The sequence below is a fragment of the Rutidosis leptorrhynchoides genome, chromosome 1 (genome assembly GCF_046630445.1).
Source record: "Rutidosis leptorrhynchoides isolate AG116_Rl617_1_P2 chromosome 1, CSIRO_AGI_Rlap_v1, whole genome shotgun sequence".
In the NCBI taxonomy this organism is placed as follows: Eukaryota; Viridiplantae; Streptophyta; class Magnoliopsida; order Asterales; family Asteraceae; genus Rutidosis; species Rutidosis leptorrhynchoides.
The window spans coordinates 289,872,115-289,894,573 of NC_092333.1; the positions used below are offsets into that span (position 1 = coordinate 289,872,115).

The following is a 22,459-nucleotide window of genomic DNA, read 5'->3' on the forward strand; positions in this document are numbered from 1 at the left end:
CAGGCCGTTTGGCAAGCCGTTTGCAGGGGTCGTTTGTCAGCCTTGCCCGTTCGCTGTGCCCGTTTGCTTGACCCATTTGGCAGGCCGTTTGCCATACTGGCAGGCCATTTGGCAGCCTGTTTAGCAGCCCGTTTGACTTGCTGATTCGCTGGATCGTAACTTGATTTCTTGTCTTTCACCGTTTTCGCTCTAGAATCTTCGTTTTAGCTCCGTTTATGACGATTCTTGCGCCCACGTGTTCGTAATTAAATATCTTACAACATGAGATTAAGTGAATAAACTTTTCTAAAAATTATAAAATAAGTTATTTAAACGCGAATTAATCGTCTTAGCCGGTTTTGCTCGATTTTCATCCGTTTTTAGTGATTCTTGAAATATAGCCTTTGTAATGGCATAATCTACCAAATGAATCAAATAAATGCTTATTTAGATAATAAAGTCAATTACTTTATCATAAATGGGGCTAATATCGGGGGTAAGACCGTGACTATTTAGCCGATATCAAAAGCGAGAGAAAATAGTTCCAAAGAGAACCACACACTTTAAAAAAAATTATAGTTAGAAAACAAAGGAGTCCAATGATGAACAAGTTATATAAATTTGGATTAATAAAACATTAGGACCACTTGAAATGGACCACTTGAAATCCTTGGTCTGGTTCAGACTATTTCGTATAATAATAATAAACTGACTTTTAATTAGACATATTTTTGACTTTGCATTTTGCTCCAACTCTATACCCATTTAAATAAATATGATTTATGAAGTTTACTTGAGGACAAGTAAAGGTGTAAGTGTGGAAAATTTGATAACTCCTAAATTATACAGTATTTTGATAACATTTTACGGAGTTATCTTAGTATTTTAAAGTCATTTTAATCCTAAAACACAATAAAAAGGGTAAAAAGGGAAAAAAGGTAATTCTAATGATTTTATTGAAGTTATGTATCAAGCAGGATCAAAAAGCAAGTGAAAATTGCAGAAATGAACAGGAAGCCGCCTACCAGTAACTTAAGCAGCCGGCTTGGGCAGATCATTCCAGAATGTTCCAGAATTCTGCAGAAAAGTCCAGATTCACTTGAAGCAACCGGCTTGAAATTGAAGCCGCCAGCATTAGATTGTTTCGTGTAATTAAAGCCCAAGAAAAAGCTAAACATGGAAATGAAATCAAAAAGATTATCGGATCACTGAAGTCGCTGGCCTCCCATTGAAGCCGCCGGCCTGAATTTGACGGTTACACATTTATGAACTTGCAGCCTAAGGAAAACTTGCAAAAGGAGTCACCGACTACCTGAAGCCGCCTGCTTCCCACTGAAGCCGCCGGCTTGGCCTCCGAACTTTAAAAAACTATAACTAGGGGCCTTTTGTATCAGTTTCAATGTACAACACACAACTACAATACAATTTTTATTTTTCTTTTAGGGTTTTCTCTAAATCAAGAAAACTCTTAGATTAGGGTTTATTTTCAAGTGTAATCAAGATTATCAAAGTTATTAATAATGTTTCTTTTCATCTACCCTTTTGAGGTACATGACTTTATCCTTAATATATTGTCTATCTTATTTTATTTAATTTTTCTGTTTCTGTTCGTCTTACACTATGAACTAAACGTTCATAGTGGTTATGTGGACAAAAACTAAACTTTGTCTGGGAATTAGATGAAGCCGCCGACTTCCTCAGTTAAAGCCGCCGACTTTACTCGAACAAAGCCGCTGGCTTCGTGCTTCATCTGTAAAGTTTTTGGTTCTTTTCAATATCTGTATGGTCGAGTTTCTGTGATGATATTTAAACTGTTTGAATTTTTTATGTTAAAATACTTGTTTTCCATGATTAATGATTAGATAACATGATTTTAAGTTAATTAATACTTAATCCAATGATCGATTATTCCATTCATGCTACTTGTTTAGATCTAGTCACTCAAACTAGTTAAATTGAATTGCATGCAACTAAGTTAAGAAACATGATAGTAATAAATCAGTTGAATTTGAGTTGCACTTATATAATAGAATTTGATATTGTTAGGCTTAATCGGAGAACCTCTGTTTAGATGTATTTAATTAATGATTGCATGAAAACAAAGTAATAATTGACTTTCAGCTAGTAACTTAAGTTGATCTACTTGATTTTTACTAGCTTATATGATTTGTTAGTCTATTTGCATGTTGATCTGCATCATAAGGTTGATATGTATCATGTAATTGAATTGAATGCTAAGAATTGAGATATTAGTCATGCACATCACATGTCTAGTATATGCTTTAAGTCCTGCTTATTGAATGATATGCAACACTTGTCTTAACTTATTTAGGGATAATAATTGGTCTATGATTGTTATCTTGATTCGTGTTAATATAAGTTATGAAACTTGCCTAATATGATTCTCGTATGAGTTAGTAGTTCATGTAATTCCTTTTATTTATAATTGTTTATTTTGAATCTTCAATTCATTGTTATATTACTTTGTTATTTAGTTTACTTTAAATCATCTCTTTCCTAAGAGATAAGAATGCATTTCATAGAAAGACATAAAAATCTATTTTTAGTTATTTAATAATAACTAATCTATCTAATAAACCAACTTAAAACGCATCTACGCTCTTTTAGGACGATAACCTAAAATAATACATCTGATCGGGTTTTTTTGCTCGTCAGGGTGTTAAAATGTATTAAATAAAGGTTCTATAAATTTAATGTTGAAAGATAAGTTAAGCACTACTGCACACACTTTTGACACATCATTTACACTCGGTACTGTATCTAAAGAATTGCAGTACATCTCAAAAAGAATAATTTTTTGCATCCCAAGAGGGTGAATTTCGCTAAGCCCTATCCCATAGTGGGTAAGAATTTCTTGTAGAATGTAACACCCGTTTTTCAGTTACACATTATTTCGAAAGTCATTCGAAATACGAGGCATGTAAGCGTATATTTGGATCCCAAATAAAGTTGGATATGATGTTCTAAAACCTTACCATTGGATAGTAAATCTCATTACGTTTCCAATGATATTTGATTCGTCGAAAACGGAGTTATGGTTTGAAAGTTATGGCCAAAACAAGTTTCAGTTTCAGACTCAGTTCATTGGGACGCCGTCCAACATTTTTGGACGCCGTCCAAGAGGCCTGACGGGCCAACAGCTATATTTTACTCAAATTAAAAGGGGTACTTTGGTCTTTTCACTTGTGGACGGATTTGGGGCTTTAATATCAGTTTTAGATCCAATTTTGGATCATTTTTCACATCCATCCTCACTTACACTCCAAACCCTAGAGAGAGAGGGAGAGTTTTAGAGAGGGAAAGCTCTATTGGAGAAGAAGGATGTTGATTTCAGGTTAAGGTGCAAGAGTTAATGTTGTTCACCTCGTTCACGGCTACGTTTTGGTAGTGTTGGTAAGCTCTAACTCCGAGTCTAATTGTTAAGATTCTTGTGTACATTTAGGGTTTGAGATTGTTTAGTTGTGAAACCTATTTAGATGACGAAGTGGGTTTATTGTGACTTGTTATTTTTGATACTTGGTGGGTTTTGGGTTGGTTGACGTTTTGGCCATGATTAGACTTTGATCTTGAATGTTATCAGTTAGTTTAGTGATTATGGAAGTATTGGAACCCATTTGGGTATGTTTGAAATACTAGTTTGAAATGAGTCAAAATTAGGTTTATGTGTCAAATTGGGTAAGATAAGTGTTTAACACTTGTGATTTGGTTTAATTGGTGTATTAGGGCCATTTTCACTTGTGTTAGTGATTATTGGTTAGTTTTGGCATTTTTGGGACTTATGTCAAAATCGGTCGACTTTGAATTGGGTCAAAATTGATGATGACTCTAATTTTGGATTAATTGGATGTTAAACACTATTGTTAAGTGTTAAATAGCATTTTTTTGAATGAAAGTAATCGCGAGAAGTGATTTTGGGTTAAAATGACATTTTAACAAAAGTCAAATGTGGTCAAAAGCAATATGGGTCGGTATTGCACGTGTTATGTTTTTGGTGTACATGGCGTTTGAAATGATTACTACCGAAGTAGTAATTTAGTGTTAAGACTTAGGTTGGTCTAATCGGTGTCAAGTATGATTTAGGCTAAATTGTACTTTGTTGGGTGGGTTTAAATTACCACCCGAAGTGGTAGTTGGTTTGTGTCCATTAGGTGTTAAATGGGCGGGTTTTGGCGAGCATGGTGTAATCCCTTGGTCAAGGGATGTTTGTGTCAGGTTCTCTTTTAGATAATGACTATTTATGTGTATATTGTACCTATGTGTGATATAGGTGGTTATTTGCTCGGATTTGAGGACGGAGATCATGTTATACTCTAGAGTATTTTGTTGTGTTGATGAGGGCTTAAAGTTCGATGTTGACGATACCTCATGTATGGATTTAAAGTTCGGTGTTGACGAAGCCATACCACTATTGTAGTGACATTCGATGAGGGCTTAAAGTTCGATGTTGACGATACCTCATATGTGGGTTTTAAGTTCGATGTTGACGATACCACATTAATTCATTCGATGAGGGTTTTAAGTTCAATGTTGATGATACCTCATACGTGTATTTTAAGTTCGATGTTGACGATACCACATTTATTGGGACGGATGGAATTTAAGTTCGATGTTGACGATGCCATTCGTGTGGCTAGCCTTGAGATCTTGAATACTAATGGATGTTGTGAACATCAACGTTTTATGTGTTGTAGTGTAGCATATTATTGTTCGAGTTATATGCTATTGTTTGTGCTAGCTTGCGTATTGGTGATTTAGGGTTATACTTTGCGATGGTATGCTAATTATATTGCTAGCATGTATGCGGTAATTGTGTAAGTGATTGCAAGTAAGTAGATTATATATGTATATGTATAATTATTGCATTCACTAAGCTTCAAGCTTACCCCTCTCGTTGTTTACCTTTTTACAGGTATTGTGATTATGAAGCTAGCTAGTTGTTAGACTAGATGCTTAGGAGCGTTTGGGCTCGATGGGGTAGCTTTTGGATATTTGGACGCGGATTGGCGATTTGGTAGTCCCCGGGATTATGCTCTTGGTATTGGGTTGGGTTATTGAGTCTTAACCCGTATTTACGGTGTAAACACTTTTCTTTAATGTTTTGTTGATGTAAAACTCGATTGGGTTGTTACAAAGCTTTGGTTGTTAATTTAAAGTGTTAAATGTATTTTGAAATGAATTGGAGCTGATCAGGTCTGCTGGACGCCGTCCAGATGGGATGGACGCCGTCCAGTATAACGTGGGTTAGGTGTTTTCTGTCTCAGAACACTTTAGTGTAATTGGATGCCGTCCAAGGATTTGGACGCCGTCCTGTCCTTTGTTACTGGACGCCGTCCAGAGGTCTGGACGCCGTCCAGATGGTCTGTTATAAAAAAAAATTTAAGTCTTATTTTTGGTGAAATGCTGTTTGGGTCGTTACAAGTGGTATCAGAGCATAGTCTAAGGGAATTAGGTGACCTTGGAATAGGTGCCTAGTCTTAGACTTATTGATAGTTACGTATTATTTGTGGGACTTGTAGAATACGGGTCGGATTGAGATTTATTAGTGCCTTAGAGTAGGTGACTAACTAGGACTTCTGTTTGTCCAAAGTGTGATTTTGTGGGGTCTTATTTCATGAATAAATTAGTGCCTTAGATAGCTAGTGCCTAATGTAAGTAGGCGAACTTGGACGTTGTTTCAGTGATAGTCACCTAGGTTATAGGTTGACTTGTTGTTGTGGTGTACTTGTGTACATTTATTATTATATTGTATATAGGTGTATATATATACAGGTATCTTTTGTGCGGTTTCCTAGGGATGAATCTATTGGAGAGATTCGTATGTTTGGCGGTGTTGAGTGATCAAGTTCACGGTAAGGACTTTGGTCATTCGGGTACTAGGAGTTATCGCGTGTTATTTTGTGTAAATGTTGCGTCAGTCCGGGTAAAGTACTTTGCGTGACCATGTGAAAATGGTAAGGTACGCATTTGTAATAATGACCGATCACCATTATTACGAAAGTGTATCTTGACACTAAGCATGACATGACAAGTACCGAACGGAGGAAACGTGGCATGGTTGGGGTAGAACGGGACGAATTAGGAATCTTTTATTGGTTCCTAGGGAATAGTGGTCTCGAGTGATGTGCTTGTTGTCACATCGGGTTCATTGCGAGCCGGGAAGTGTTACGATGGATTCGGTTAGTTAAGTGAGCGAGTCAACTCACGAGTTTGGTGCGTGCTTAGTCACCCTAAGTAGTGGGTGCACTGTTGAGATTGTTATTGGTTTTAGTTACCCATCGTAACTAGGATGACCGATTTACGCTTGCGTGTGTGCGACGAGGACTTGAATTCCGTAATGGAATGCGACAAGCCTAATGATTGTAGTTTTGTGTTACACTCGGTAGAGTGTGTGGTTAGAGAATCGTGTTAGGATTCTAGTTGTGAGTCACCTTGGAATTGGCGAATCGAGGAGTCTTCGGGTCGTTAAACTCATGGGAGTGGGACCCGTATAACGATGATTGTGTTAGTGTGTTGTGGCTTATGAGGTAACATTCATAATGGAATATCCCTTGTAGTAGTGGTTTTATCGAGATGTAGAAGGGTGTAAGACTTGGTGTTCCCGAGCATCTCCTTAGTGTTAGATGAAGGGCCTCATTACGCCATATCGTTTGGCCTTGTGGAAATTGCGGGTTGCGTGTGATCGCTTGGGACTTTCGATAAGACAATAAACCATATGGTTGTCGGGTAAGTATGACTTCGGGCCAATATTAAAAAGAGATGGGTGTATGGAACCTAAAGATCGATTTTCTAAAATTCGATTGATTGTGGTGGGAGTCTGCATGACACTGCGTCAGGTGCCATTTTATACCTGCTAGTGTAATGTTCAACTCTGGTAGTGGTGTGATCACTTTGTGCTTAGGGTGCCCGTGAAATACCCTTGGAAGCATCGGAGATTATAATAGTGATCGACGAGTGATAGTGATTCGACGGTTGCGAAAGTCGAAGTTTAAGAGCATTGTGATGAATACTTTTTATGAAGTGACGGATGAGTGAATCTTGTTGCTCTTAAGTGATGGATGGGTAAAGATGATCGGTGAGCCGGTGATGTACCTAATCTTCGGTTAGGCCAAAGATTTCGATGAATTGTTGATATTGCGGTCGACGCAATTATCGTGTCGGATTGGTCACTCTTCATTATGAGAGTGAGCCATTGTTGATAAGGGTTCGTTGAGTGGAAGGTTGGGTGATCTCTACTGAGATGCACGACTGATTAAGCGGAGTGGCATATGCCTAGGCTTAGAGGCGTATGTGGGACTTTGGTGGAGTTCGCTTTGCTAACGATTAAGGCAGTTGACTGTGAATTGTAGTATGAAGGTGTGATGTCATCGCGTGTACGACATTCCAAGTGAATGTGGATGTCGGCTCTGAGAGCCTGAAGTGAATTTGGAGTAATGTGGAGTATGTGACCAACGATGAGAATGGTCATGTGTTCCGTGGAACGATAATTTCGCGGGATGTTATCATCTTGGCGGTGAGAATATGGTGCTGAATCCTTAGTGGGGGAGTTTTTACTGCCGCCCGAGGAAGCTTCGGTGGTGTTTGTATAGTGAAATGTCGGGGTGTACCGTGCTAGGCCTCAGCAGGAATTCGGATTTCCTAACGAGGAAGAGTGACGGGTTGGTGATGTCGACTCAAGATCGTGCTTACGATTCCGAAATGATATGTGTAGAGATTGTGATGATAGAATCGAGCGTGGTGTAAGATTTCTTACGTAAGGTGGTCGTGTGGTTCCAAAGGGCGGTATGAGACCAAGTATGTAGTTGGAGACCACGGAAGTGAGAAAAGGAAGATGTCATTGCGGGTGCTCTCGTAGTGAAAAATCTGGGTTGTCATGAAACCCGGATAGGATTATTGGATGGGAACGAGTTCGATATCATGGCGAATGCTGTATTTTCCCTGTCGAGAAAAGTGATCTTAGAAATTGTCAGTGGATCATTCCACTTTATGGACGATTGTGAGGCGGAGAGTGTCGGTTCTGACTGTCTCCCGTAGAGACACGCGGATGTTGTTTGTTTACGAGAGTGCGTACCCTAGTGATGTGACTCGTAGGCTGCATTATAATGTCGAGACCATCCTTAACGGACGGTCTAGGTAGGAAGGTTCACCCGGCGTTGGTAAATATTCTGTGATTCGTGTTGCGAATTGCGGAAATTTCGTGATGATAATTCGCTATTGACGGGATTCTAGTATACGATCAGTCCCATGCTAGTACTAGGAAGCTGTTTTGTGTGGTTGTGTGGTAGGGTTTAGAGGAGGAACCCTGCATCGAGTGTTGATGTTTTGCTCAGCACATGGTGTATTATTGTTGTCCTAGATTAATCCAGTGACAGATGATCGTGTGCGGATCGATTGATTGAGTGATATGGTTACGGATCTAGCTTGTGGCGAGTTGTAGCCGAGAGAACTTGAAGGGATATATAGTGTTTTTCGTATTTTCCTAAATGGAAATTCTGGACGTGAGTGTATGAGATATCGCTTGTTGCGGTAGTGCACGCTAGTGATTATTAGTGTGTAGTGAGATCTTAGAATTCACGAGAGATGTTATGGATGTCGGGCTTAGTTGTGTTTCGCAGGATTGAAAGGAACGACAACGATGGTTGTTGGTGAATTGCTCTACTTTTAAGACGATTGTGAAGTGTATGGTATGAGTTTGGATACTCGGCGTAGGAGCAAACGGTTGCAGTTGTTTTGACTCGAGGGTTGATTGCCCGATATCGTTGTAATATGATACATTAGAGTGCGAAGTGAGAATTCGGAGGCGTGATTAATACGTGTGTGACTCCGCGTTGGAAGCGGAAATGTTCGAGGGAGAAGTTGGTTAACTACTAGTGTTGGTGCAGATCACGAGGACGTGATCCAATGTAAGTGGGGGAGAGTTGTAACACCCGTTTTTCAGTTACGCGTTATTTCGAACGTCATTCGAAATACGAGGCATGTAAGCGTATATTTGGATCCCAAATAAAGTTGGAGATGATGTTCTAAAACCTTACCATTGGATAGTAAATCTCATTACGTTTCCAACGATATTTGATTCGTTGAAAACGGAGTTACGGTTTGAAAGTTATGGCCAAAACAAGTTTCAGTTTCAGACTCAGTTCATTGGGACGCCGTCCAACCTTTTTGGACGCCGTCCAAGAGGCCTGACGGGCCAGCAGCTCTATTTTACTCAAATTAAAAGGGGTACTTTGGTATTTTCACTTGTGAACGGATTTGGGGCTTTAATATCAGTTTTAGATCCAATTTTGGATCATTTTTCACATCCATCCTCACTTACACTCCAAACTCTAGAGAGAGAGAGGGAGAGTTTTAGAGAGGGAAAGCTCCATTGGAGAAGAAGGATGTTGATTTCGGGTTAAGGTGCAAGAGTTAATATTGTCCACCTCGTTCACGGCTACGTTTTGGTAGTGTTGGTAAGCTCTAACTCCGAGTCTAATTGTTAAGATTCTTGTGTACATTTAGGATTTGAGCTTGTTTAGTTGTGAAACCCGTTTAGATGACGAAGTGGGTTTATTGTGACTTGTTATTTTAGATACTTGGCGGGTTTTGGCTTGGTTGACGTTTTGACCATGATTAAACTTTGATCTTGAATGTAATCACTTAGTTTAGTGATTATGGAAGTATTGGAACCCATTTGGGTATGTTTGAAATACTAGTTTAAAATGGGTCAAAATTAGGGTTTATGTGTCAAATTGGGTAAGATAAGTGTTTAACACTTGTGATTTGGTTTAATTGGTGTATTAGGGCCATTTTCACTTGTGTTAGTGATTATTGGTTAGTTTTGGCATTTTTTGGGACTTATGTCAAAATGGGTCGACTTTGAATTGGGTCAAAATTGATGATGACTCTAATTTTGGATTAAATGGATGTTAAACACTTTTGTTAAGTGTTAAATGGCGTTTTTTGAATGAAAGTAATCGCGAGAAGTGATTTTGGGTTAAAATGACATTTTAACAAAAGTCAAATGTGGTCAAAAGCAATATGGGTCGATATTGCACGTGTTATGTTTTTGGTGTACATGGCGTTTGAAATGATTACTACCGAAGTAGTAATTTAGTGTTAAGACCTAGGTTGGTCTAATCGGTGTCAAGTATGATTTAGGCTAAATTGTACTTTGTTGTGTGGGTTTAAATTACCACCCGAAGTGGTAGTTGGTTTGTGTCCATTAGGTGTTAAATGGGCGGGTTTTGACGAGCAAGGTGTAATCCCTTGGTCAAGGGATGTTTGTGTCGGGTTCTCTTTTAGAGAATGACTATTTATGTGTATATTGTACCTATGTGTGATATAGGTGGTTACTTGCTCGAATTTGAGGACGGAGATCATGTTATACATGACTTGTGCGGGCATTTCAAGGTGAGTGGAATAATTATATATGTATGTATATGATTTATTTACTTGTGGGGTATGGGTTAAAGTTCGATGTTGACGATACCATACCCTAGAGTATTTTGTTGTGTTGATGAGGGCTTAAAGTTCGATGTTGACGATACCTCATGTATGGTTTTAAAGTTCAGTGTTGACGAAGCCATACCACTATTGTAGTGACATTCGATGAGGGCTTAAAGTTCGATGTTGATGATACCTCATATGTGGGTTTTAAGTTCGATGTTGACGATACCACATTAATTTATTCGATGAGGGTTTTAAGTTCGATGTTGACGATACCTCATACGTGTGTTTTAAGTTCGATGTTGACGATACCACATTTATTGGGACGGATGAAATTTAAGTTCGATGTTGACGATACCATTCGTGGGGCTAGCCTTGAGATCTTGAATACTAATGGATGTTGTGAACATCAACGTTTTATTTGTTGTAGTGTAGCATATTATTGTTCGAGTTATATGCTATTGTTTGTGCTAGCTTGCCTATTGGAGATTTAGCATTATACTTTGCTTATTGCTAGCATGTATGCGGTAATTGTGTAAGTGATTGCAAGTAAGTAGATTATATATGTATATGTATAATTATTGCATTTACTAAGCTTCAAGCTTACCCCTCTCGTTGTTTACCTTTTTACAGGTATTGTGATTATGAAGCTAGCTAGTTCTTAGACTAGATGCTTAGGAGCGCTTGGGCTCGATGGGGTAACTTTTGGATATTTGGATGCGGATTGGGGATTTGGTAGTCCCCGGGATTATGCTCTTGGTATTGGGTTGGGTTATTGAGTCTTAACCCGTATTTGCGGTGTAAACACTTTTCTTTAATGTTTTGTTGTTGTAAAACTCGATTGGGTTGTTACAAAGCGTTGGTTGTTAATTTAAAGTGTTAAATGTATTTTGAAATGAATTGGAGCTGATCAGGTCTGCTGGACGCCGTCCAGATGGGATGGACGCCGTCCAGTATAACGTGGGTTGGGTGTTTTCTGTCTCAGAACACTTTAGTGTAATTGGACGCCGTCCTGTCCTTTGTTATTGGACGCCGTCCAGAGGTCTGGACGTCGTCCAGATGGTCTGTTATAAAAATAAAATAAAAATTAAGTCGTGTTTTTGGTGAAATGATGTTTGGGTCGTTACATAGAAACACGGAGGGAGGAATACGGAGGTTTCCTACGGTTAATTGAAGTTTGTATAGAGTGATCATCTTTTTGGGTGGTTTATTATCTCTATCGCTCGATGATTGAACCATTGGGTTTAACAACCTAAGATTCCTATGGTCTATACACAGTTTATCTATCTCTGCTTCTGTTATGCTAGAAGGAATTGTACTTACTTCACGTGTGTCTTTCTGTGAAGACGTGCTACTGGATATGGCCATTGTAGCAACAAAGACAAAGCAATACAAACAGAGGAGAAGGAGAATCGAGAACTAACCTTGGGAAATTAACTGCTATGAACCCTAGAATGCAAATGCAGATGTTCTTCAAAGAAATTGATCAGTTTCGAAAAAGGAATATTGAAATGAGAACAGACTATTTATAGTCAAATTGGTAGAAGATGAAAGGATACGATCATGCCACGTGTACAAACCAGATTAATGGGGTGAACAATTTGAATTTTGAAAATAAATCAAAATAATATTAAAAAGGTTTTGGGGGCAAAATCACATTTGGAAGTATGACGTCAGCACAGAGAAACAGACGGCTACAGCAGTTTTGTGTCTTCGAGGAAAAATGCATCTTTTAATTTTTAGTTTAATGACTTTATTTTTTACAAAAACAAAGACATTAAACTAAGGGGACTTAATGGTGTATCTTAGGGGATACACGCATAAAAACATCATTTTTATACAGAGGAATGGATCAAAGAGCATAAAAGAAAACAATATTTGGCAGTTTTTAGCATTTACCGTTCAGCGCACAGCAGGCCGCCCAGCGTCATGCGTAAGACCTGCAGGCAGCTTCTATGCTTAAGCCCTTCTACTAGGCGCGTGAGCGGCACGCAGCCACCTCAGCCAAGTCAAAGTCGGTCCCTGATATTTCGCATAACAGAATTAATCAGTGATTGACACGTGTATCTCGAGAATTTCGGACATTCTAAGCCTATAAATAGACCCCTTGGGTCACTGCATTTATCATCTGAACTTCAGTCAGAGAGAAGTGCACTTTCTCTCTCACACAGTTCTTTCTCACTCTAAGACATTAACCGCTTAGCAATAGAACGCTAGACGAATCAATTACAGATTGATCCAAAGATTGATTGAGGCCACCCCACGGATCTCTCATCCGTGTTCTGGGTCTGCAGAGATAATTTCTCGAGGGCAAACATCAGTCGACATCATACACTCAACGCTCGGTAGTTATTGTATTGCTCTGGTACCTTACACTCACTACACGAATAATCGTACCAACAGTGCCAATTTTTGACCAAAAGGCATGTTGGTCCAAATCGTCGTATATTAACTCCTGGTCATTTTGGAACGATTTTAACATCAAAATACACTTGTTTATACACCAATAAGTGGTGTTGGTTCCCAAGTTGTGTACCATTTCATTATGATCATGTATGAAAGGTTGCAATCCTTCGATGCATCTTTTGGTCAATTATAAATACAAGACGTCTTCATTTGAAGAAATGTTTCAGAATTTTGTCTAATTATCACTTTCAACACTACAAACTTCTAGATTATATTCTCTAAGTTTTCAAGGATTAATAATCTTTTAGACAAGACGATTAATCATACTAGTCTTATCTCAATATTGATTTTGTGATACCCTTGTCCAAACGGGTCGAAATACTTTATTGAGAAAAAGTGACTACACGATTCTAGTATCAATACGGCAGTTGATTCTCACCCATTTAATCTACATTCCCTAATACTATCGACAGTAAAACAGTTAATTTAGTACTTTCATTTGTGGGGAAGTGAACATTGTTAACTATGTTATCCCATTTACACATATAATAAACTTAAAATTTGCTCACATGCCAAAAAGGTTATAAAATCATCATCATTCATGCATCATTCATCATATAATATCCACTTTATTGAAAGTTGCAAGTATGCTGTCGTATATAGTGTCTAAAAAATCATTTGACATTTTGCACTTATTTTCCTTTTACTATTGCTTCATGTGAAGAGATATATTGTACATAGTTTACACACAAACTTTTGGAGATCAATCTTCTATGCATGTTGAAAACAAACAGTGAACCTTTTCATGCTTATATTTGAACACAAATCTACAATCATACATACAGCATAACCTCTTATGGCTACACAATGCCTTAACCACCATTACATATTTGTTACGTTAACCAAATCATAGAAACTTTATTAGAAATGCAGAGCTTGGTAGGGCGATCTGGTGAAGTCTGCTTGAGGCGTTTTAGTAGCGAGAGTAGGAAAAACTGCTTCCTTAAACATCATCAACATTTCACTAATTGCATTAATGAGCAACATGTAAAGACGTACATACGAAAACAAGAACACTGTGACAGGGAAAAATGAGATTGTGTACAATAAAAGGTTTGTCCAGTTCTGTCCATTACTATTTGTTAAGACAAGTGTAGCTGCAAACGCTACCATCATCATTGAGACAGATAGAATTAACACCGTAAGGCCTGCCAGCAGCTTATTATGAAGAGAGTAACGAAAGTCATTTAAATGAAATGAAGATGTGAGGATGGAAAGGAATATGATAACTGATGTCAAAGAAAACGTGAGTGAAAGGGCATCCGCTAGAGCAAACACAATAAAAATGGATTTTTCCTAAGTGGTGGATAACCTGTTTCTTGATTTGGACCTCCAGGTACAGTGTATGCTGCGGCAAACGCAACAGTTGCAATAATAACTGCAACAATCGAACAGTTTTGAGCTGTGCTTATCATCCATTCTTTAGCTTCAACGTGAAGCTGTGCATTTTTTCTAGAAGCATCCTTTCAGCAGTCATCCCATTAACATTTATCTGTAATCGGGCTAGCGTAGTACATAGTTTTCTCAATTTCTGCACCCAACAACAGATGAAACTTATACATATATATTACACATATATACTATTGTGAAATATTCACTTGCATCCTTAATTTAAGTTGAGATTCAAGGGATACATCTCATCCCTTGGATCATGTGATGGGCGAAACAATCACATGTGAATAGCGAGCCTTAGATTAATATAATCATACGTGATTACCATATCACCCTTCCTTTATTTTTGTATTTTAATCTTAATCGTTAATCACATGTGATCCAAGGCTATAATCACATGTGATTGTCCTGCCCATCACATGATATAAGGGCTGAGAGTTATCCCTTGGATCTCTACTTAAATTTACTTAAATTAAGGATGCAAATGAATACATCTCATATACTATTACTATACCATTATATAGTAATATTTCTTACTTACCTCAAACAGAACCAAATCATCTCTGAGTTTTAACGCGGGGCTTCTGATTGATGAGTTTCCAGCCGTCATCTAGATGCCTCTATTCCAGCTGCCATCTAGATGTTCAATGTTTCCAGCTTTGAATAACTCATACGGAAGTAGCAAAGTTGAATACGATGACGGCCGCCCACCTTCTCCGTTCACACGACACCATCCTCGTTCACACGATTCCACCGCCACCAAAGTTTTAGTATAAATAGAGGTTGAAACTTCAATTGTAAATCATCCCAAATCACTCAGAGAAGTGTAATCACAACCTAGAGAGTGTGTGTGAGTTTGAGAGATTTTTTTTAGAGAGTGTAATCTATTCTTGTGAGTAATAGAGTTATTTTTCTCTCAAATTTATATCTCCCAACGTCCAAGCGATCCTCTATTCCAAACAAGTGGTATCAGAGCTTGGTTAGAGACGCTGGTCGAGTTTTGGGTTTTCTGAAGTTTTCTCAAAATTCAATTTTGAGTGTACCATTGGATTCGTCTCGTCGAACAAAGTCCAACGCAAAAAACGATGACTTAAACGGAGTTATAACGAGCCCAGAAAATGCGGTGAAAGTTTGGTCAACTCGCCGGAATCTCGCCGGAGAAGACGACCGGTGCCGAAATTTTCGCCGGAGAAGAAAGTCCTGTAGCAATTCACTGTAGTAGTCATGTAGCAATTCACTATAGCAGCTGGCGGCACTGTAGCAAGTTCATGTGGCAGTAATGTAGCAAGTTCCTGTAGCAGTACTGTAGCAATTCTGAAATTTTACAATTTGGTCCCTGAAATTTTTCAGAATTTCATTTTTGGTCCCTGAAGTTTATAAAAATTATAATTTTGCCCCGTAAGTGGAATTTAAGTCGCGAAGTGTCTATTCCACCATTTTCAACCGTTCCAGACGTAACGGTGATCTTTGTTTTCTACAATTCAACCCCGTTTGTGTTGAAAAATTATTTTTAAGGTGATAATGTCCATAGAAGAGTCAACATCATCTTCGGGAGCTATGATTATGCTCACAGCCACAAACTACAGGCTGTGGAAAACTCGGATGGAAGATCTCCTCAGCTGTAAGGATTTGTTCGATCCTATTGAATTGAAGGGTATAAACCCTGATTCTGTCAAAGAGAAAGAGTGGAAGAAATCAAATCGAAAAACTATTGATCAGATCCGTCAATGGATTGATCATAGTGTCTTCCACCATGTTGCACAAGAGACAGACGCATATGTCCTCTAGAAAAAGTTAGAGGACATGTACCAGGCCAAGACTACTCAAAATAAAGCCTTGTTGATGAGGCGTTTAGTCAACATGAAGCTCAAAAGTGGAACTTCAGTTGCCGAGCATACCAGTGAGTTTCAGAGCTTGGTCAACCAGTTATCGTCTGTAGAGATGCCTCTTGGCGATGAAGTTCAGCCGCTATTGCTACTTAGTTCTCTTCCCGATAGTTGGGAAACGCTGGTGGTAACACTCAGCAACTCAGCTCCGAATGGTAAACTTACCATATCAATGGTCAAGGATGCCCTATTCAGTGAAGAGGCAAGGACAAAGGACATGGGCACAGATCAGACCCATGCCTTTATCACAGAGAATCGGGGGAGACAACATATGAGTAGCAAAAATAAATGAAGAGGCAGAAGCAAGAGCAGGGGCAGGTCTGCTGATGACAGAAAACCATTATATAAATGTCATCATTGTAGATTACATGGACATATGAAGAAGAACTGCTACAAATTGAAAGAGGAACAACATCAGAGTAGTTCACAGCCGAAGAATAAGAGTGGAGAAACATTAGTGACTATCTCTGGTGGGGTATCTTATTGTTCAATCCATGATGAGACATGCCTTCACGTCTCACGAGAAGAAACAGAATGGGTGGTAGATACTGCAGCTTCCTACCACGTGACTCCATATAAGGAATACTTCAGAACATACAAAGCTGGTGACTTTGGAGCTGTGAAGATGGGAAATTCCAGTTTCGCTGAGATTGTCGAAATTGGTGATGTTAAGATAAAGACAAGTTCCGGGAACACAATCACTTTGAAGGATGTCCGCCATGTGCCAGATCTTCGACTGAATTTACTTTCTGGGGTAGCTCTCGACAAACAGGGCTATGATAGTCATTTCAGTAGAGGCACATGGAAATTGTCAAGAGGCGCTATGATAGTCGCTCTAGGACACATTTGTGGCACACTATACAAAACTCATGTGAAGATCTGCACAGACAGTCTTAATGTTGCAGAAAAGGAGGCTTCACAAAATTTATGGCACTAGAGACTCGGTCACATGAGTGAGAAAGGGTTGTCTACCCTAATAAAGAAGGAGCTTATCAATGTAGACAACGATGCTGCGCTGGATCCTTGAAATTATTGTTTGTTTGGTAAGCCGCATAGAGTCTCGTTTAATTCCTCTTTAACGAGAAAATTAGAGTTACTCAGTCTGGTACACTCTGATGTTTGCGGTCCCATAGAGGTTGAATCAATTGGCGGCAATCGATATTTTCTGACATTTATCGATGATACTTCTCGAAAGGTGTGGGTATATTTCTTGCGGACGAAGGACCAGGTGTTCGATTACTTCAAACAGTTCCATGTCATGGTAGAACGTGAGACAGGAAAGAAGTTAAAGTGTCTTCTATCTGACAATGGCGGTGAATACTCTTCCAGGCAGTTCGATGCGTATTGCAAATCATATGGCATCCGACATGAGAAGACTGTCCCACGTACCCCTCAACATAATGGTATAGCAGAAAGAATGAACCGAACAATCATGGAACGTGTTCGGAGCATGCTCAGTATGGCTAAGCTGGCAAAGCCATTATGGGGAGACGCAGTCAGAGCCGCATGTTACTTGATCAACCGATCTCCATCAGTACCACTAAACTTTGAAGTTCCGGAGAAACTTTGGTCTGGAAAGGATCCATCATACTCTCACTTAAGAGTATTTAGATGTTTGGCGTACGCACATGTATCCAAAGAGCTCAGACATAAGCTGGATGCAAGGACCACTCCATGCATATTCATAGGCTATGGAGATGAAGAATTTGGATACAGATTATGGGATCCAAAGGAGAAAAAGGTGATCAGAAGTAGGGACGTGGTGTTCCATGAAAGCCAGAAAATAGAAGATATTGAAAAGCCCGCAATATCTCAGAAGACAAATGTCGCTGCTCAGGTGCCAGAGGCAATAACGGAATCATTCATGAGAAATGAATTTTCAGTGCAAGAAGAAATGCCAGAAGTAGAAGATAATGATGACGGTGCTGAGCAGGGGGAGCCACAACCCCATCTGCCAGACGTTCCAGCACCATCACAAGGTCAAGATGATGGTGGATCTCCTCAGAATATTCCAGAAGTTCGTAGATCTGTACGAAGCCAGATTTCATCGAGTAGATATTCAGAATCTGAGTACCTTCTACTTACTGAAGATGGAGAACCAGAGAGTTTTCATGAAGCAATAACTCATAAGGATAAAGAAAAATGGTTGCTCGCAATGCAGGATGAGATGGATTCTCTGCAGAAAAAATAAACTTATGAGATTGTAGAACTTCCACGCGGGAAGAAGGCACTGAAAAACAAATGGGTGTTCAAGCTGAAAAAGGATGGTAGTGGAAAAGTGGTGAAATACAAAGCACGGCTTGTAGTCAAAGGATTCCAACAGAAGAAAGGGAATGATTTTGACGAGATATTTTCACCAGTAGTCAAGATGACTTCAATTAGAGTCATACTTCGATTGGTCGCAAGTATGAACTTGGAGCTTGAACAGATGGATGTAAAGACAGCTTTTCTTCATGGAGATTTACATGAAGACATTTACATGGAGCAGCCGGAAGGTTTTGAGGTTTCAGGAGATAACCTCGTATGCAAGCTGAAGAAAAGTTTATATGGTTTGAAGCAGGCACCTAGGCAGTGGTACAAGAAGTTTGACTCGTGCATGGTGAGTCAAGGGTACAAGAAAACTGCAGCAGATGAGTGTGTCTACATTCAGAAGTTTTCTGAAGGAAATTTCGTTGCTCTTCTACTATATGTAGACGATATTTTGATCGTAGGGAAAGACGCAACGAAGATCAACCAGCTGAAGAAGGAACTTTCGAAGTCTTTTGACATGAAAGACTTAGGACAGGCTCAACAGATTTTGGGAATGCATATAACTCGAGACAGGAAGAATAGAAGGTTGTGGTTATCTCAGGAGAAATATATTGAACGAGTGCTTGAACGATTCAATATGAGCAATGCCAAACCTGTTAGCATTCCATTAGCCAACCATTTCAAGTTAAGTAAGAGATCATGTCCCTCATCCAAGGAAGAGATCGGGGAGATGTCGTCAGTACCATATTCTTCAGCAGTTGGAAGTTTGATGTATGCAATGGTGTGTACAAGGCCCGATATTGCTCATGCAGTGGGAACAGTGAGTCGTTTTCTCTCCAACCCTGGGAAAAAGCATTGGGAGGCGGTAAAATGGATTCTCAGATATCTTAAAGGTACAACGAAGATATGTCTTTGTTACGGGGGAGCTGATCCAATCTTGGAAGGCTATACAGATGCGGATATGGGCGGAGATCCTGATAGTAGGAAATCTACTTCAGGATTCATTTACACTTTTACAGGGGGAGCTGTTTCATGGCAGTCAAAACTACATAAATGTGTTGCATTATCCACAACTGAAGCAGAGTATGTTGCTGCCGCAGAAGCTGGAAAAGAAATGTTGTGGTTAAAGCGTTATCTCCAAGAATTTAGAATCAAGCAAAAGGAGTACAAGGTACATTGTGACAGTCAGAGTGCTCTAGATTTGAGCAAGAACTCCATGTACCATTCCCGTACAAAACATATTGATATTCGCTATCATTGGATACGCGAGGTAATTGATCGACAACTGTTGAGACTAGTGAAGATCTATACAAAAGAGAATCCCGCGAATATGTTAAAGAAGGTGGTGACTCGAGAAAAGCTAGTATTATGCAGAGACATAGCCGGGATGATTTTCCGAATACGGCTGGAGGGGGAGAATTAATGAGTTTCCAGCCGTCATCTAGATGCCTCTGTTCTAGCTGCCATCTAGATGTTCAACATTTCCAGCTTTGAACAACACATATGGAAGTAGCAAAGTTGAATACGATGACGGCCGCCCACCTTCTCCGTTCACACGTCACCTTCCTCGTTCACACCATTCCACCGCCACCAAAGTTTTAGTATAAACAGAGGTCGAAACTTCAATTGTAAATCATCCCAAATCACTCAGAGAAGTGTAATCACAACCTAGAGATTGTGTGTGAGTTTGAGAGTTTTTTTTTAGAGTTTTGTATCCCCCAACGTCCAGGCGATACTCTCTTCCTAACACTGATGTCCTCCTCAATCTTGTTATCTTTGACGTCTACACTAAGCATATGAAGTAGGGATTGACCTTTTTTGTCCATCGTTCCTCTTAGCCTCTTGATTGAATGTGCCATACTGGTGACAATATTTATAATCTTCGTTCTTCGGTATTTGATTGCCACGTGTAAAATGTTGTGCCCATCCACATCAATGTGTTCTACTGACTGAGGGTACATATTTAGTATTTTCTTAACGATATATGTACATCCACTTTTTGTTGCTAACAACAACGGAGTGTCGGGCACTGAGCTTTTTTCTACTGTGATAGAGCTTCCTTCATCGTATTTGTGTAACTTAGTTATCTCAAATTCGAATATGTATTTTGTCTCCTTCCACGTTTTGTCTTTTTCGATTAATATCACAGCAAATTTCTTTGCTAATTCACATCTACGCTTTCTCTTATGAGTTTCGTGAAATATAGGCACTCTAATACTTCTTAAAGGGCTTGAATCAATGTCTAGATAGTAATGATAAGACTTAGATATTGATAAATTAGATTACACTTTTAATTTTAATATCAGAAAAATGAATTATATATATAATACTAGCAAAAATTTATTATTAAGATCCTTGATTACATTTGTATATGAGATGCTTCAAGAAACTGTTTCCAACTCCTTTATCCAAAGCCGAAGGATTGACTGCTAGAAGTTGAAGAGCTGTCATGCCATTTCCATCTACCTCAGAAATCTAGCTTGGATACCTCAAAAAATAATACAGTATTTGTTTTACATTATAGCAAATTTTCTAAATTTTCATTTTTTTAACGGCGGTTAGAGTCACTAATAGAGTCCGAACGCGATGTCGGAACGATCATTTTCCGGGACGAACATTACAGTCTTACCGCCCTTCAGGAGAAACCCCACGGCGAATCCATATAGTAAAACCCCCTCGGGACAGGCTCGAACGCAAGACGTCCGCAACCTCCGAGGCACATGAAATAGGCGGGTACCTCAATGAAAATATTTACGGCTCATGGGGATCGAACCCTGAATCTGTTAGAAGTCAGGTCATTACCAACACACCAACACATTCAGGTTTCTAAATTTTCAATATATTAGTAATTGTGAGACATAAAATAACTAATTGTACCCGCCTTTGTGGCCTAGACGCCTAGTGGTACACCCAATACCTTGTGTTTTGGATAGGGGTGAAAGGTCTGAAGTTCGAGTCCCTTTCTTTACAACGTTCAAGTGTATTTATGCCATTTATGGAGTGACCCCGAAGAGGTTTTACCAATCCGTACTACCGGATTTTGGCCCGCTCTGTTTGCTCCTTGAGATAGTTTAAGGATCGGGTCCTTGTACTGCGGTTCGGATTTCCACCCGAAAGCGCGTGTGTGCGTTTAAAATGATTGGGTGAGTGGGTCATTCACCGTCAGTAATTTCCAATACTTGCCTTTCAGAAAAAGAAAAAAACAACACTTAATTAATTACCGAAGTTCTGGCTAAGGATCGTTGAATGTAGTATGGTAGATTTATCATCTCTCATAAGAAAATCTTCTACTTTTGCACCTTCCCGAACTGCAATTTTCACTTGATCATCAAGGAACATGAAAATATCAGTCTTACCGCGACGGGCTGCACGGAACAGAGGGGTTTCTCCACGCTTATTTTTTATTGTTAACAATGAAGGAGCACGTGCCACTATCTCCGTAGCGGCCTCAACAGTCGCATTGTTGGTGCTTGTCTCATGAAGTATAGTGTTTCCGCTGCTATTTACCCATGTAAGTTTCTCGTACTGGCTTTGATGTAAGGAACGAAGCAGATGAACAACAAGGTTATTACGCTTATTGAAAGTAGCTACATGAAGAACCGTGTCATAGTGTATGGTTACTTCATGAAATGGTCCATTGGTCAAGCGACTACATATCTCAAACGCCTTAAAATCTTCTCCGTCGGACAGAGCGTTATACAGATCTGCGTTAATCTTATCATCGTCTACAGTTTCAGTGGCATTCATTTGAAGTACTGATCGATCAAGAGGGACAAGGCACACACAGTGGCGGAAATAGCATGGGGCAAGGGGGGCAGATGCCCCCAGTCGATTTGCAATTTTTAGTGTAAAAATTTTGGATTTTTGCCCCAAAACCTCTATATTTTACCAAAAAAAATTGATACGCTTTAAAAAAATTTTCGCCCCGAGTGAAAAAATTCCTGTTTTCGCCACTGGGCACACATAAACACATGTACACATAAAGTTTATTTATATATAATTATAATTATAATTAGTATGACATGAAATGAATCAACAAT

At 39.2% G+C, this 22,459-nt stretch overlaps 1 pseudogene; it reads right to left on the minus strand.

Annotated features, from left to right (window-relative positions):
• Positions 1 to 13,752: 13,752 nt before the first annotated feature.
• On the minus strand, positions 13,753 to 22,169 carry LOC139898443 (uncharacterized; annotated as a pseudogene).
• Positions 22,170 to 22,459: the final 290 nt, after the last annotated feature.